The sequence below is a fragment of the Hyaena hyaena genome, unplaced genomic scaffold (assembly GCF_003009895.1).
Source record: "Hyaena hyaena isolate Hyena2069 unplaced genomic scaffold, ASM300989v1 scaffold_2, whole genome shotgun sequence".
Lineage (NCBI taxonomy): Eukaryota > Metazoa > Chordata > Mammalia > Carnivora > Hyaenidae > Hyaena > Hyaena hyaena.
In genome coordinates, this window is record NW_024080634.1 from 8,675,598 (window position 1) to 8,693,121 (window position 17,524).

General features: G+C 46.4%; 1 protein-coding gene across 3 annotated transcripts in view; it reads left to right on the forward strand.

Moving 5' to 3' along the window:
* The first annotated feature begins 15,248 nt into the window (after positions 1 to 15,248).
* Positions 15,249 to 17,524, forward strand: part of IGSF5 (immunoglobulin superfamily member 5) — a 47,066-nt gene continuing 44,790 nt past the window's right edge. For 2 of the 3 annotated variants that reach the window (XM_039228049.1, XM_039228039.1), the window contains exon 1: positions 15,596 to 15,720. The gene's annotated coding sequence lies outside the window, so the exon portion shown is untranslated. Of the gene's footprint in view, positions 15,304 to 15,595; positions 15,721 to 17,524 lie in introns of those variants that run through there. The other variant, XM_039228021.1, reaches the window with a different exon arrangement.

The window sequence follows — 17,524 nt, forward strand, 5'->3', positions numbered from 1 at the left end:
CACAGACTGAACCATGAGATCATGACCTGAGCTGAAGTCAGATGCTTAACCAACTGAGCCACCCAGGCTCCCCCAGCCACTGTGGTTTAAAAAGAACTTCCATTGTTTGGGTTTGGGCTGAGAAAGATTATGTTTCAGGTATTCAGATGTGTGTTGAGATGGTCTCTAGGGGGCTGAGTAGATCCTGCTCTGAGGAAACACCTGGAAAGAGCTGGGCAGAGCCATATGGAGCTCCAGGGCTTTCGGAATAATTTCAGAATGCAAGGTTTCCAGCCCTGCTTTCTCAGATTGCAAATGTACTGTGTTTGTTGAAGCAACCTTGGAATAGGCAAGTAAGAATGAAGAGCAACATTAAAAAAAATCCAGTTTTACACCCAGAGATAACCACTGTCAATACTGCGGTGTATGTTTTTTATTTTCTGTTATGGACCTCATGTTTGGGTCCTGCATACAAGGCACATGTTGAAGCCCTAACCCTGTGATGCTATTAGGAGGTGGAGCCTTTAGGAGGTACATAGGGTAAGATGAGGTCATTGGGTGGAGCCCCATGATGGTGTCAATGTCCTTAGAAGAAGAAGAGACACCTTCCTCTTTCCACTGTCATGTGAGGATACAGCCAGAAGGTGGCCAACTGCAGATCAGGGAGACGAGGGGAGGGCTCTCGTCAGACCCCAAACTTCCCAGCCAGTTCCCCAGGCTCTGGGACTCAGCCTCCAGAATTGTGAGAAGTAGATGTGTATTGTTCAGGCCACCAGTCTTTGCTGTTCTGTTTTATGGGGCTTGAGCAGACCAAGACTCTCTCTCTCTCTCTCTCTCACAAGCACGTCCACGCACACCCATAAACACTTATATACATACCCTTTTTTAAAAATTGCAATTATGTTTCAAAGTTCTTTTCTATCTTAATAATGTAGAGTCTATATTACAATATGACATTATTCAGCAACTTGGTTCTTATCAACTTTATGGAGTTCCATTAAAGAATTTCCCATTCTTTATTTAGTTAAATGATCACCAACTATATTTAAGTAATTCTTTGTTAGTTTGCTTCCATTCTCTCTCTCTCTCATCTATCTATCTATGAAAAATGCTCCTGTGCTTCTTCTCTACTCAATCTTCACATCGCACACCACTGTGGCCAGGTATGGGAGGTGCTTTTCCCCTACAAGCAAGTCTGTGACACCAACTGGGTGTTCTACAACTTGACTCAATTCTGACCCTGTCTGGCTGGGTAGCATTCGATTCCACAGGTGAAGGGCTCAGTCGCATAAAACTGCCCCCAGCTCACAGGGTTGCCAGCAGGATTCAGTTCCTTGGAGGCTGTTGAGCTGAGGGCCTTGGTTCCCAGCTGGCTGCTGAGAGGGGTCTGCCCTCAGCCTTGCTCTCTGCCTCTTGGATCTCCCCAGGATCACTGCTCCATCAGGGCACCAGCCAAGCAGGCAACAGAGGTCCTGCTAACAGGGCTGGAGTTCTTGTCTTATGAAATTACAGAAGGGACGACTCATCACTTTTGCTGTGCTCTGTTGTGAAAAGCCACTCAGAAATCCCACCTGTGCTCCGAGGGAGGAAATCACACAAAGGCACGAATCACAGGAGGCAGGGGTCATTGAGGCCATCTAGGAGCTTAGAGAGGTGAGGTCACCTGCCCAAGGCCACACAGCAGGTAAGTTGGGAAATACCATGCTCTCCCGAACTTACCTCACTGAGATGGTATTAGACTATTGGTGATTATGGATCAAAGAGTAGTTTGTATTCCCTGAAGACTGATGTAGATATTAACTTTATTCCCATTAGGGTCAGAACCAGGGCTCTGACACATCCTTCTATTCTGTTTAATTTTTTTAATATTTATTTATTTTTTGAGAAAGAGATAGAGTGAAGAGCAGAGAGGGGCAGAGAGGAGCAGAGAGAGAGGAAGACACAGAATCCAAACCAAGCTCCAGGCTTTGAGCTGTCAGCACAGAGCCCGACAGAAAACCTAAGCCAAAGTCTGATGCTTAACCAACTGAGCCTCCCAGGTGCCCTGTCTATTCTATTTAAATATGAAAACATTTACTTTAAATATGAAATATAATCTATTTAAATATGAAATAGAAAATTTAGGCTTACTTTAAGAAAAAATCAGCTTTTATAATTGCCTAAGATTATGAAACAAATTTCTTTTTTAGGTTTTTTTTTTTTTTAATTTTTTTTTAATGTTTTATTTATTTCTAGGAGAGAGAGAGAGAGACAGCGTGAGCAGGAGAGGGTCAGAGAGAGGGAGTCACAGACTGAAACAGGCTCCAGGCTCTGAGCTGGCAGTCAGCACAGAGCCCGACGCGGGGCTCGAACCCACGAACAGCGAGATCATGACCTAAGCGAAAGTCGGACGCTTAACCGACTAAGCCACCCAGGCGCCCCTCTTTTTTAGTTTTTAAAAACGTTTTACTTATTTTGAGAGAAACGGAGACAGCATGAGTGGGGGAGGGGCAGTGAGAGAGGTAGAGAGAGAGACAATCACAAGCAGGATCCACACTGTGAGTGCAGAGCCCACACGGGGCTTGAACTCATGAAACTATGAGATCATGACCTGACCTGAGCCCAAACTGAGAGAAGCTTAACTGACTGAGCCCCCCAGGTGCCCCGAACGAATTTCGTGAACCTAAAAGTACTTTGTGTCTTCAGGTAAGGTAATAAATTCGTATCTCTGCACTGACAACCAAAGCCAGTGGAACTATTTCTGTTCACTCTTTATCTTTCCTTTGGGCCAGCAACATGCCCAGCTAAAAGAATACAGTTCTCATCCTCTGCAGGGGTGTGGACGTCTGACTGAAGTCTGGCCACTGTGTTGCGAGGGGCTCCCAGGAAGATGGCTTGCAGCCGGGTGGCTCAGCCCGCCCCCATCCTGTCCAGCTTTCTTGTCTCCTGCTCCAGCCACCAGCTGGGAAGGGAGAGGATGTTGGGAATGAAAGCTTCACGCTGGGGGTGGAGGGAAGAAAGAGCTTTGTGAGCTGGCTCAGGACTGCTTACTTCTGGACTTCCTTCCTTCCTTCCTTCCTTCCTTCCTATTATTTATTTAATTTAATTATTAATTTAATTATCAACTTAGTTAACATACAGTGTAGTATTGGTTTCAGGAATAGAGCCCAGGGCTTCATCACTTACATACAACACCCAGTGCTCATCCCAACAAATGTCCTTCTTAATGCCCATCACCCACTTAGCACATCCATCTACCTCCCCTCTAGCAACCCCAGAACCCCATTTTGTTCTCTGTATTTAAGTCTCTTGTGGTTTGCCTCCTTCTCTGTTTTTATGTTATTTTTCCTTGTCTTCCCTTATAGTTCATCTGCTGTGCTTCTTAAATTCCATCTTTGAGTGAAATCATATGATATTTCTCTTTCTCTGACTGACTTATTTCACTTAGCATAATACACTCTAGTTCCATCCATGTTGTTGCAAATGGAAAGATTTCATTCTCTTTGATTGCCAAGTAGTAGTTCATACACACACACACACACACACACACACACACACACACACACCATATCATCTTTATCCATTCATCCATCGATGGACATTTGGGCTCTTTCCATACTTTGGCTATTGTTGATAGCGCTGCTATAAACATTGGGGTGCATGTACCCCTTTGAAACAGCACACTTGTATCCTTTGGATAAATACCTAGCAATGCAATTGCTGGGTCATAGGGTAGTTCTATTTTTAATTTCTTGGGGAACCTCCATACTGTTTTCCAGAGTTGGCTGCACCGGTTTGTATTCCCACCAACAGTGCAAAGGGCTTCCCCTTTCTCTGCATCTTTGCCAACATCTGTTGTTTCCTGCTTTCTTAATTTTAGCCATTCTGACAGATGTCATTGTGGTTTTGATTTGTATTTCCCTGATGATGGGTGATGTTGAGCATCTTTTCATGTGCCAGTTGGCCATCTGGATGCCTCCTTTGGAAAAGTGTCTATTCATGTCTTCTGCCCATTTCTTCACTGGATTATTTGTTTTTCAGGTGTTGAGTTTGTAAGTTCTCTATAGATTTTGGATACTAACCCTTTGTCTGATATGTCATTTGCAAATATCTTCTCTCATACTGTCAGATGCCTTTTAGTTTTGTTGATTGTTTCCTTTGCTGTGCAGGAACTTTTATTTTGAGGAGGTCCGAATAGTTCATTTTTGGTTTTATTTCCCTTGCCTCCAGAGACTTGTCTAGGTAAGAAATTGCTGCAGCCAAGGTCAAAGAGGTTGCTGCCTGTTTTCTCCTCTAGGATTTTGATGGTTTCCTGCCTCACACTGAGTTCTTTCTTCCATTTTGAATTTATTTTTGTGTATGGTGTAAGAAAGTGGTCCAGGTTCATTCTTCTACCTGTTGCTGCCTATAAACTTCTTTCTACAAGAATAATGCTTTGTGTGCAATTGGAGGTTTCTATTCTGTGTATTTGATCGTATGAGGCTGCATGGAACAATGAGGAGCATTTCCACCCTGGAGGGCTGTACTGAAGAATCTATTCACTGTCTCATCTGGTTAGCAGATAAGGCAAGGTGTTCCATAAGACTAAACTGGACTGTAATTTGTTCTCTGCTAATTGTGCATAATTTGAGCATTGTGATTTCCTGCTCTTCCAAATAAAGAGATCAGGGTTCACTTTCCCTGTGGCATAATTACAGAGCTGGCTTTCCTCATCTGGAATGTGAATCTCTGCAATGAGAAATGTTACTTTTGTATGGGCTTCATGACATTTAGACATGGTTTAGGTAGTTTTTGGAAAGCCACAAAACACAGCTACTGTAGGAAATGGTAACAGTTCATAAATGGTATTCAGTGTTAAGCACTTTTTTTTAATTGAGAGAGAAAGAGAATGGAGAGGGGAAGAGAGAGAGAGGAAGAGAGAGAATCCCAAGCAGGCTCCATGCTGTCAGTGCAGAGTCCAATGTGGGTCTCAAATTCACAAACCACGAGATCATGACCTGAGCTGAAGTCGAGAGTTGGATGCTTAAGTGACTGAGCCACCCAGGGCCCCGGTGTGAAGCACTCTTAGACCTACTTAGAAAGGAGTCAGGGTATCTTCCACTTTGTTGTGAAAAATCAAGGCCATTTTTTCCCCTAACCTAGAGACCCGTCAGTGATTTTCAGCAACTGAGAACAGCAGAATCTCTTTTCTCCTGTGGTTGAAATAAAAGAGCTTTGACCATCTATCTCAACATGTGAACCAAAAAGTCCAAGTTTTAGACCCTTGGTGGACCCAAAAAGAAGAGGCAGTTTCCTCCTCCTGACACCCCACGGGGCTGAGTCTGTAAAACCTGACTTGGGCCCAGTGACCGTTTCTCTCCAGCTGGTTTGCATGGTGAGAAGCACAGACACAACGTTCAGCTCAGGAATGGTGGCTTCATTTCGGTGTGAACTAGGAGAGACCATTACAGACACGCCATGTTCGTCATTCCACAGGCACTACTGTTTAGGATGGGCCGAGTGTAGCTAACTGTGTTTTAAGCCAGAAATCAAAGGAAAGAGAACCGTGATGTGCACAGCAGCTGTGGGGACAGCTGCGGTTTCAGAGCGTGGACTGGGAAGGTGGCAGTGGATGGAGGAGTCATGAAGGCACAGCCCCAGGAGCCTGGGGTCAGACAATGTGCAGGAGTGGGACCGGCTGCTCTCACCACCCAGCGGTCACTGGAGGAATTTTTCTAGAAACCTCATGTTCTGGAGGACCAGAGATCGGAGTTACTGGTGGGGAGAGGTGGCTTCCACCCAGGGTCACACTGAAAGGGTTCTGTTGGGGCCTCCCCTGTTGGTGGCTTAGGAGGCAAAAGAAACAATTATTCTTCCCGCAGAGCCCTTGGTCCATATAACTGGGGTTGTGTCACAAACAGCATGGCTGGGGCTTGGCGATTGTCTGGGGCTTCACCAGGTGCCACCCAGCCTGGTGATAACGATGGTCGACAACCCTCAGCCAAGGCACCTGGACCAGTGGACATGTGGGTGGAGCGTGGGGGTCACCTTGGAGCAGTGGTGGAGGAGGCAGGCGATGCATTCCAGCCATGGTCTCTGGTTAGCAGCAGGGTGCTGGGCACCCACACCTCCTCCATGGAGCCCTTTGTGCACTGGGGCTGGCCACGGTCTTACAGAGCAGGGGACAGAGAGGGACTGGAGTAGAGTGAGCGCCATCTGAGTGGTGTGAGGGTTGTCCTGCAGCTCACATGTCAGGTTCTCAGACTCCCATCCTCTTGGCCTGACCCCAGACCTGGGGGTGAGGGCTGGGGCTGCGTGGGTGCTCCTTGTTGGCTTCATGCTGATGAGAGCTGACTCCCCGCATGTGCCGCTGGGCTTGCTGTGTCCTGTGATGCTGTGAACGGGGACGTTCGACGGGGGGAGTTTGTGACCTTGACAACATCCTGGACCCGTGTGGCCGAGGATACTGACGAGGTGCACACTCTTCCTTCCTTCAGACCAACAGCCTGGGGCCAGTCTGCACACGTCTCGGGGGCTGAGCAGCACGGGGAAGTTTCCTTGACAGGACAGTCTCTTCTTTCCCCTCCCCTCTCACTGCTGGGCATTGAGTTGCGTCCTGCAAAAAGCGAAGTTCAAGTCTCAATCTCTGGCACCTGTGAACTCGACCTTATTTGGAAATAGGGTCTTTGCAGATGCAATCTCATTAAGGTGAGGCCATACTGGGGTGGGGCAGGTCCTAAGGCAACGTGACTACTGTCTTTGTAAACTGATGTCGTGAAGACACGTGGAGAGAAAGCCATGAGACCACTGAGGCAGGGGCTAAAGCCACTGGCTGGGCACGCCACAGATCGACGACCACGTCCTTGTTTCTGACTTCTGGAGCTGTGGGAGAGAAGACGCCAGCTTTACCCCCCGGTCTGTGGTTACGCCATCCTGGTGATGAATGCCCTCGCCCTGTTTCCCCTCTTCGGTTTTCCTGCTATCACCTCACAAATCAGCCACCTGCTCACCGGTCCGTGGCTTCCCAGGATTTTCCTCGTTAGGAACCCAGGCCAAGGATGACACTGTGGGAAGTGGACAGGCCACTTCCCTCAAGTCCTGCCCGGATTACAAAATGAATGATTGTCCTTATTTTCAGCCACTGTGTTTTGGGGTGCTGTGAAGGCGGGGTGAATTTTCTGGGTTTGCCCTGGGCCAAAATTGATTATGATTTCACCCATGATGTGAGGGATATTAAAGGGAATGTAAAGCCATTAAAGGCATTTATTTTTTTTTAAACTTTTTAAATGTTTATTTATTTTTGAGAAACAGTGTGAGTATGGGAGGGGCAGAGAAAGAGAGAGAGAGAGAGAATCCCAAGCAGGATGTGCACTGTCAGCAGAGAGCCCAGTGCAGGGCTTGAACCCCATCAAACTGTGAGATCATGACCTGAGTCAAAATCAAGCCGGATGCTTAACCGACTGAGCCACCCCAGTGCCCCTAAAGACATTTCTTTAGGAGAAAAAGCAGCCCTTGCAACTTCAAGGGCAGATTATTCTTGTGGACCTAAGATTTTGTGACTCAAGGAGCACAACGGACAGAGAGCATTTTCCAAATTCCTAGTCACAAGAGGGGTCTATTAGCTTTGCATTCCAGTTAACCACACACAAATATGACAACATCCCATGCTGTTGAGGGTGTGGTGAAATATGCTTCCTTTGACATTGCATATGGGACCATAAGTTGGCATAGTTCTGGAAACTCCTTCAACTTTATCAGTATATATATATATATATATATGCTGATATACACACAAATATATATATAAGTTTATTTTAATTTTTTAAAATGTTTATTTATTTTTGAGAGAGAGAAAGAGCACAAGCAGGGGAGGGGCAGAGAGAGAGGGAGACACAGAATCTGAAGCAGCTCCAGGCTTTGAGCTGTCAGCACAAAGCTTGATGCAGGGCTTGAACGCACAAACGTGAGATCATGACCTGAGCTGAAGTCGGACACTTTACCTACTTAGCCACCCAGGCATCTCTAGTTTATTTGTTTATTTTAGAGGGGGAATTTTTTGCATGTGTGAGAGCAGATGAGGGGCAGAAAGAAGGGGAGAGACAGAGAGAGAGAGGTAGAAAGAGAGAGAGAGAGAAAGAGAGAGAGAGAGAGAGAGAGAGAGAGAGAGAATTGCAAGCAGGCTCTGTGCTGTCGGCGTAGAGCCTGACGCAGGGCTTGAGATCATGACCTTAACCAAAATCAAGAGTCAGACACTTAACCATCTGAGCTACCTAGGTCCCACAATTTCATCAATAATTTTTTAAAATTTTTAAGTGTTTTTATTTTATTTTTACTTTTGAGAGATAGAGAGACAGAGACAGAGCATGAGCAGAGAGGGGCAGAGAGTGAGAGACAGAGAGAGACAGAATCCAAAGCAGGCTCCAGGCTCTAAGCTGTCAGCACAGAGCTCAATGTAAGGCTCAAACTCATGAACCTTGAGATCATGACCTAAGTAGAAGTCAGACGCTTAACTGACTGCCACCCAGGTGCCCCTTCGTCAATAATTTTAAAGTGACTAATGCTTTTACATGATCCTGATGAAAAGAGCCTAATGCAGATACAGTACCCAATGTAAAATACACCCCCAGCCCAACACTCTCTGTACATAAATACATTCATCTCAGTATTACTTGCGATACTAAAAATGTGGAAGCAACACAGTGTTTAACCACATGGTATTCTTACTGTCATGATGCTACACTTATAATGATGGTGTTATATTATGAATCATAATACAGCATATTATTATGATGCCATTAAGACAGTGTTCATGCATGGCTTTTAATGGTAGGGAACAATGCTCATGATATAGTGTTAAATTAAGAAGGATATAAAAGCACATTCTACTATATAATACATGGAAGTATACCTGGCTCTTCAAGGAGAAGATGTCTAGGAGCTCATATTAGATGCAACTTAATGTTTAATAATAAAGAATTGTTAAATAACTGATGGTACGTCAATAAAGCAGTACTCTTTTTTGGCCACTTAAAATATTTCGTAAGAATCCACACATTTATGGAAAGACACTTGGCCATTTGGTTAAGTGGTTGTATCTGCTCCCTAGGATTGCTGTTACAAAGTACTGCCCGTAGGTGCCTTAAAGTAACACACATCTATTCTCTCTCAGTTCCGGAAGCTGGAAGTCTGAAATCGAAGTGTTGGCATGACCTCGCTCCCTCTGAAACCTGGGGGGTGGGGGGTGGGTGGCGGGGGACCTCCTTCTTTGCCTCCTATAGCTTCTGGGGCTTGCTAGCCCTTCTTGGTATTTCCTGTAGGCACATCACTCCAATCGTCCCCTCTGTTCTGACATGGGACGCTCTGGCGTGCCTTCTGCAGTCTTTCTTCTGTGTGTATCTCTGTGTTCACATTTCTCTCTTCTTTTTTTTTGTCTGAGTTTATTTTTTGAGACAGACACAGAGAGAGTGCAAGTGAGGGAGAGGCAGAGAGAGAGGGAGACACAGAATCTGAAGCAGGTTCCAGGCTCTGAGCTGTCAGAACAGAGCCTGACACAGGCCTTGAACTCACAAACTGTGAGATCATGACCTGAGCCGAAGTTGGAGGCTCAACCGACTGAGCCCCCCAGGTGCCTCGCATATTCTTTTATTCTTATAAAGACAAGACTCATACTGAATTAGAGCTCTCAATAATCCAATATGACCTTACCTAATTTAATTACACCTACCAAGGCCCTGTTTCCAAATAAGGTCACATTCTGAGGTTCTGGGTAGATATACATTTTGAACAGTGAACACACTATTCAGTCCAGGTTAGTGGATTTTAGGTGAAAAACACAGATTTCGCATATAAAATTACATTGAATACTTCACTAAAAAGTTAAAAATTAAACTTAACACACACACACTCACAGACATACAACTGCACATATACACACATTGAAGATCGGAAGGCTTCATAATAGTCACTAGAGCGAGTCTCTCTGGATGGTAAAGTTTGGGGTTCTGCTTTAATCTGTTATTTCCCCCCCACCCCCTGAATTTCCCACAGTTTCTACACTGACAACACATTCCTTTTGTAATGAAAACAATATTGAATTAAAAAACCGTTTTGCCAAATTGTCAAGCATTAAAATCGCTGATGGCATGGATTGCATCAGCCATTAGCTACTAGGGGCACTCTAAGTATTTTGGAGAGATTTTACTAATCCAGGATATTTTCAGACATCTTGCAATGTGTGTGTCTTTTGACCCAGCAAGTACATTAAAAAAATAAACGTTTATTTTTTTAGCGCAGTTTTGGGATCTCAGCAAAACTGAGCAGAAGGTACAGAGTTCCCATTGCGGCACCCCCTGACCAGAGTGGTACATTTGTTGCAATTGATGGATCTACATCGATGCATTATAATCAAACAGAGTGCACGGTTGACCTTGCAGGTAAAGCTTGGCGTCTACATGATATGGGTATTGCCAGATGTATGGTGACCTGCGCCCACCACTCGAGGATCGTGTAGAGTATTCTCACTGTCCTAAAAATCCTCTCTTCCCTGCCTATTCATTCCCCCACCTCCCCACCATTACTCATCTTCTTACTGCTTCCATAATAGCAACTGCATTTTTCAGAATGGATCCTAAGGAATCGTCAAGGGACAGACTCTCTGATCAGCTGACATGGTGTTGACCACCACACGCAGTGTGAAGCCAGATGGATGGTGGGAATCGACTTAGTTAAGTGATGCTACCATCCGTTGATGGAATCATGCCTAGCCATTAAAAGTAATGTATTTACTGGCTGGGGGCAGAGGTTTTCAATATAGTAAGTAAATAAAATCTGACTACTAAGCAGTAGGTTGCCATATGAACATTTTTGAGCAGATACACACCATGCTGTTAACAAAGCTAGTCTGCGTGGTGTGCTAAAAAGCGATCTATTTAAAATTTTTCTCCTTTTGGATTACCTGCTTTGTCTATTTCTTTTTTCATAGTGAATGTGTATCACTTTTTAAGTGAGGGAAAATAATAGAAGTCACTCATTAAAAATTTATAATGCTTATCCATGGGTGACATTGAGATTACAGATGGTTTTTATTTTCTTCTTTATATTAGGTTGAGCCCAATATGAAATAGCTGTTTCTGTAGGAAAGAAAAAAGTACAGGTAAATATGGGCACTTTTATGTGGTCCAACCTACTGCTTTTAATGTTTTAAAAAAGTTCTACACAGATCATGACACTTGTCTGTTTAAACTGGTCAAAGAGCTCCTTTTTATGGGATTTAAGATTGTGGCTCTCCTACAAGTCTAAAAGGAACTCATGGGGGCGCCTGGGTGGCTCAGTCGGTTAAGCGTCCGACTTTGGCTCAGGTCATGATCTCACGGTTCATGAGTTTAAGCCCGTGTGTCAGGCTCTGTGCTGACAGCTCAGAGCCTGGAGCCTGCTTTGGATTCTGTGTCTCCCTCTCTCTGACCCTACCCTACTCATGCTGTGACTTCTCTCTCAAAAATAATAAATAAACATAAATTTTTTTAAATGTGTAGTGCAATGTCACTGAGTTTGGAATCCAGAAACCTGCTTCATAACTATGTTAAACTTGCTTTATGACTAAATGAAGCCAGGGTTGGGAAAGACACACCTCGTGTGCCTTCATGATGGGCTCGTGACCCCGCATAAACTTCTCCGCTATTTAAAAGGTTTTCACCACTTTTCCTGACATTCCTTTAATATTTTTTAAAGTTTATTTATTTATTTTAGAGAGAGAGTTTGTGCGAGCCCATGTGAGCGTGGGAGGGGCAGAGGGAGAGAGAGACAGAGAATCCTAAGCAGGCTCCATGCACAGGGCTCAATCCCACAAACCGTGAGATCATGACCTGAGCTGAAAGCAAGAATCTGATGCTTAACCAACTGAGCCACTCAGGTGCCCTCTGATATTTCTTTTTATATGTAAGGAAAAGAACCCAATCTTGACTGTACCCTTTAGTCTGGACCTTGTTTCTTATCTGGGTTGATGGAAGACAACCCCCCCCCCCAGACTGGCCCCATCTCCCACCCCTTTGTATTCAAGCCTGGTCAGGCTCTCCAACTTCCTCAGGCTTTCGGGGCCTCCCACCACCCACCCAGACTCAAGGCACACCCTTCCTTTTGGCCCAGCAGATGGCCCTCCCCAACCTCTGCCTTCCTACCCAGTGTGGTCCTGATGTGCCCACTCCCATCTGAGCTCAAACTCATTTCCTCAGGGAACACTACCCCCCCCTCCCCCCCCGACCAACCCCTGCACTTTCATCAAAGCTTTTTTGGATGTCTTTACCGCAATTCGAATTTTAGTGTGAGAATGTTTTAGGTAGATATGAACTTTGTGATTTCAAAATAGCATAGGCTGGGGGCGCCTGGGTGGCTCAGACGGTTGGGCATCTGACTTCGGCCCAGGTCATGATCCCGAGCTTTGTGGGTTCAAGCCCCGCGTCGGGTTCTGTGCTGACAGCTCAGAGCCTGGAGGTGCTTCGGATTCTGTGTCTCCCTCTCTTTCTCTCTGCCCCTTCCCTGCTTGTACTCTGTCTCTCTGTCTCTCCCCCAAAAAAATAAACATTAAAAAAAATTAAAAATATCATAGGCTAAAAATATTAGTACATCTGTCTTTATGCTTAAACTTTGAAATAATGCAAACCTCCCGAAGTCCAAGAGGTCTCTTGAGAGCGCAGTTCAGGGTTGCATTTCCAGTGACTTGTAAACAGGGTTTCCAGGCTGGGTAGCTGTTAGACAGACGTGTCCCGGTCCAGGGTCTGCGGAGCCGGCCCCTGCATTTGCGGAGGCACCTCCGACACCTTACAGTTGTTAGGTATGCATGTCATACAGCACTTGGAGGGGATCAGAATACAGCACCCCCGAATGGGCCAGGTTGTCATGAGGATCACTGTAAGGTGAAGATAAATGAGAAACAGCGGACACCACACTTTGCCTTCCCCTCTCCAGTATCAGGAAGGGCAAACAATGATCTTAACCACTGGAGGCTCTTCTCCGAATCTATACAGCAAACCTGACCTCTACAACCCTTACCTTCCTTTTAGTCTCCCCAAGTCTTCACCTTCCCACGGTTTGCCACACTTAAAAGCCTGGATTTCTTTTCCTTCACTCTGTCACTTCTCTTCAAATTTATTGTGCGGTAAGTCCTGTTAAGACTCCTTTGCTAGGAATTCACCCAAGGGATACAGGAGTACTGATGCATAGGGGCACATGTACCCCAATGTTCATAGCAGCACTTTCAACAATAGCCAAAACAAGGAAAGAGCCTAAGTGTCCATCAATGGACGAATGGATCAAGAAGATGTGGTTTATCTATACGATGGAATACTACAGGGCAATGAGAAAGAATGACATCTGGCCACGTGTAGCAACATGGATGGACCTTGAGGGTGTTATGCTGAGCGAAATAAGTCAGGCAGAGAAGGACAGATGCCATATGTTTGCACGTATAGGAGGATTAGGAGGAACTTAACGGAGGACCGTGGGGGAGAAGAAGGGGGAAATAGTCGGGGAGAGGGAGGGAGGTAAATCATGAGAGACTCTTGAATGCTGAGAACAAACTGAGGGCTGATGGGGGGGGAGGGGGGTGATGGGCATGGAGGAGGGCACTTGTGGGGATGAGCACTGGGTGTTACATGGAAACCAACTTGACAATAAACTATTTAAGAAAAAAAAAAGAATAACTGTAAGGGTTTAAATAAAATATAAGAAGACTTTAGACCTTGAAATGTTTATTTAGGACCTTAACCCAAATAAGAATTGTATTTGTTAAGGTAAACAAACACAAAATGTAAGTTTGAGTTGAGAATGTGATACTATTATGTCTAAAATAAAGAATAAAAAGTAGCAAAAAAAAAAAAAAGACTCAGTTTAATTTTTAGGCGCTAGCCACAAAACCAAGGAGGGTATAGGAACAAATATCCCCTCTCTCCTACACTCTCATTGTTAGCATAACTGAAACTTTCCAGAAACTCTCACAACAGTCTCCAGTAGTTGTGCAGAGGCTGAGCTGTGCTTTGAAGACCAGTGCTTGGGATTCCTGGTGGTGACTGATATTCGAAATCATTCGTGCTGATGCCAAGAAAATTAGAAGTGTATCAGGGATAAAAATCAGCTACACTGACCTTGGGTGTTCCTTTTAGGGGCTCATTGTTTTGGTTATTCCAGTTTTGGATTATGCTTGGCCTTCAGGGACATAGTTCATAAATAAGATGCCACAACCCGTGTGTATTTGGGAGATTATTTGACTCGCGTGCTGACTCCTGGAGTCTGTTTTGCTCACCGTTTTTTTCTGACCAGCTCCTAGAGCCTCGTAGAGGAGGAAAGCAAATCTTTTTCTTGACCCTCTTAGGTGCAGCGCCTGGGACCTGTGAAGCCAGGTTAGCAGGATAAAGGTGTAGGCTGGGTCCATCCAGGAACCAGCAAAGAAGTATCTGGCTCACTAAGGGGTTGGAATGAATGACTTATATATAACCTAATTTAGAAGGGGAGAGTGAAAGGGGAGAAGGCTTCCTCTGGGAAAAACAAATAGGTTTTCTTGGAAGGACAAATAGATTTTCAGTAGAAGAGATGGGAGAAGAGAAAGTTTGTGATAATGTTTACCTCTACAGGCACAGGTGAATGGTCTTTTGATCTTATCCTTAGAGTCGGAAACTCCTTTATTTGTGTTCTCTCTTCTGGGGGTAGATCCACCCTATAAAGGAATTTATGGCAGCCGGATTCCCTAGTAGTTAATGCTTTTAGTCAGAAAAGGGAAGTTCTAAGAAGGCTTTTTGTTTTGCTTTTTAAAAAATGTATTAAATCTCAAATATTTTCAGTATGCCAAACTGGGGTGCATCTTTTGGGGTGGCTATTCTGATCCTGTTCCTCTAGGGGGAAACATTTCCCCCTATCTATTTGTGTCAGGGTCTCACGCCAAGTATGTGATCAAGCCCTCTCTTGGTGTCTATTGTGTTCAGATGCCCTTGACCCTGAGGCCCCTGACAAGATTAAAATGCAGAGGGGCAGATGCCAAGAGAGAACGGCCTGAGAGCGAACAGCTCCTGCTGCTGGGATCCAGATCCTTGGGTGGTGGTCTCTTCCAGAATGTGCCACGGGCACTGAGAAACCATGTTCCTTTGTTCAGGGTGTGGGTTGGGAGGGCTGAGAAGTTCTCCTACCAATGCTCCACTGGGAAGCGCAGCCACATTCCAGAGGGCTTCACCCTCAGGTCTACTTTTCTTTCACCCAAGAGTCTTCTTGTGGGTGTGGAGGTTCCTGGGCCGGACAAGGAACAGCCCCAGGCCTGAGCTGACACCAGAGATCAACAAGGTTGTCCAGGCCGGCCTCCACGGGCAGGAAGGGCCCCCAGCCTGGGTAAGAACACCACCGGCCAGCGGGGTCCCCAAGGGCTTGGCTCTGCGGGACAGAGAGAGAGAGAGAGAGAGAGAGAGAGAGAGAGAGGGAGGGAGGGCCTGACCTTCTCGGGTCCCCGGACTGCCTGGTTGCTGTGTGGGGCTGGCTAATGATTAGCAGGAATGTCCCTCTGGGGCAGGCACACCTTCCGGGAGCCAGGGGCCGGTGGCAGGCAGAGCCACCTCTGTGTTTACAGTCTGGCCTGTGACGTGACAGCCATTTCAAGAGGCATTTCTTGCTCACTGGTGACCCGGGTCGACATTCTCCGGCTTCCACACAGGTTTGTTCCTGCGTTTGCATGCAGGGCGGACGGAGGCTCACATGCCTCTGGGATCCGAGCACCTTCTCTGACGCCCACAGGAGACCTTCCGGCCCCAGGTGAGCCAGCTCCCGCCAGGGGTGGGCGTCCATCCTGCGGTCCACGGGCACCTGCCTCCGGGGACTGCGAGCGGGTCGCTCTCCCAGGGAAAGTGTCCCAACGACCAAACGCACACTCTTTGTCTCCCAGCTGCCACAAAGTTAAACATTAAGGAAGCGGGCTGTTCTGGGGGTTGTGGAATTCAAGATGATTTCTAAGGGAGCAGGAGCCCCTTTCAGGGCGCGCTGCTGTCTGGGTGCTGTGAAAGCCGAGAGCCACCTGGAATCTGGGAGGTCAGGGGTCCAGGGCTGGGAAGTCCCCACACCCATGGGAAGGAGAGGCTCTCGGAAGTCTCGGGAAGCCCTCCAGACTTAGGGGTGTAGGGTGGGCAGGTCTGAGTGCAGCCTTTGTTTATATTTACCCACAGACGTTTGCAGCGAGCCCCTTGGGTGGATTTTGCTGCGACAAATTCTCGCTCACCCTGATGAACAACTCAGCTTTCTTCTTGGGTTTGGGCTTCATGCGGCTGCCCATAGCAAGATGTTGGCAGGCACCTGGGGATTTTATGATATCAGGCTCTTCCTTTCCAGGGACAAGGGCTTGTGTGTATGTGTGTGTGTGTGTGTGTGGGGGGGGGTAACTAAGTGAGATGATGAAATTCAGCAATTTTCTTTCTCGAGATTAACTGCATGGTGGCCCCACACAGATCTTTCCAGTGTGTTTGCCTTGTCCTGGCAGTAAGGAACTGGCTGGTGGTTAACTCCCACCTGTTTAGTACAAATAAAAAAAATTGTTTTTAATGTTTATTTATTTTTGAGAGAGAGACAGAGTGCAAGTAGGGGAGGGGCAGAGAGAGAGGGAGACACAGAATCCAAAGCAGCTCCAGGCTGCTGTCAGCACAGAACCCAATGTGGGGCTTGAACTCAGGTGAGATCATGACCTGAGCTGAAGCCGGACTCTTTTTTTTTTTTTAATGTGTTACTTATTTCTATGAGAGAGAGAGAGACAGAGAGAGACTGAGAGAGACAGAGCACGAGCAGGGGAGTGTCAGAGAGAGAGGGAGACACAGAATCTGAAACAGGCTCCAGGTTCCAAGCTGTCAGCACAGAGCCCGACGCGGGGCTCGAACCCACGAACTGTGAGATCATGACCTGAGCCGAAGGCGGACGCTTAACCGAGGCAGCCACCCAGGCGTCCCAGTACAATTATTTTAAGTTTATTTAGTTTGAGAGAGAGAGGAGGCCCAAGTCGGGGAGGGGCAGAGAGAGAGACAGAGAGAGAATCCCAAGCAGACTCTGCTCTGTCAGCACAGAGTGTAACGGGGGCCTGGAACCCATGAGCCTGTGAGATCATGGCCTGAGCCGAAGTCAGTTGCTCAACTGACTCAGCCAGCCAGGCATCCTGTGTTTACTACAATCTGATAAGGCTTAAAATTTTAAGAAGACTTTGCAGGTTTTCAACTAGAAGTGGCTACTTCAAGTCTCCCATAACAAAATGAATGGGAAGTGAAATCTCTGGGATCAAACTATCCCACAGAGATATTAACTTGCAAATTACCTGGCAATAGGTCTTCATTTAATTAAAGCAAAGTGACAGCTCCGTCTGCACACACTCTTCAAATACCAGCCCCACACAAATCCACATCTGCAGTGACCCTGCCCCGGGGCTCCCTGGAGCTCCCTGGGTGCTCTGCCCTGCCCGCTCCGGGTGTTCTGCGGGGCTCTGGGGAATCAGCCACCTCTCCTACGGAGAGTAAGCCAGAATGACGTGTGAGGAACGGAAGCGGAACAGAGCCTTCAGACAACACAGCTCTCTGGGCCGGGT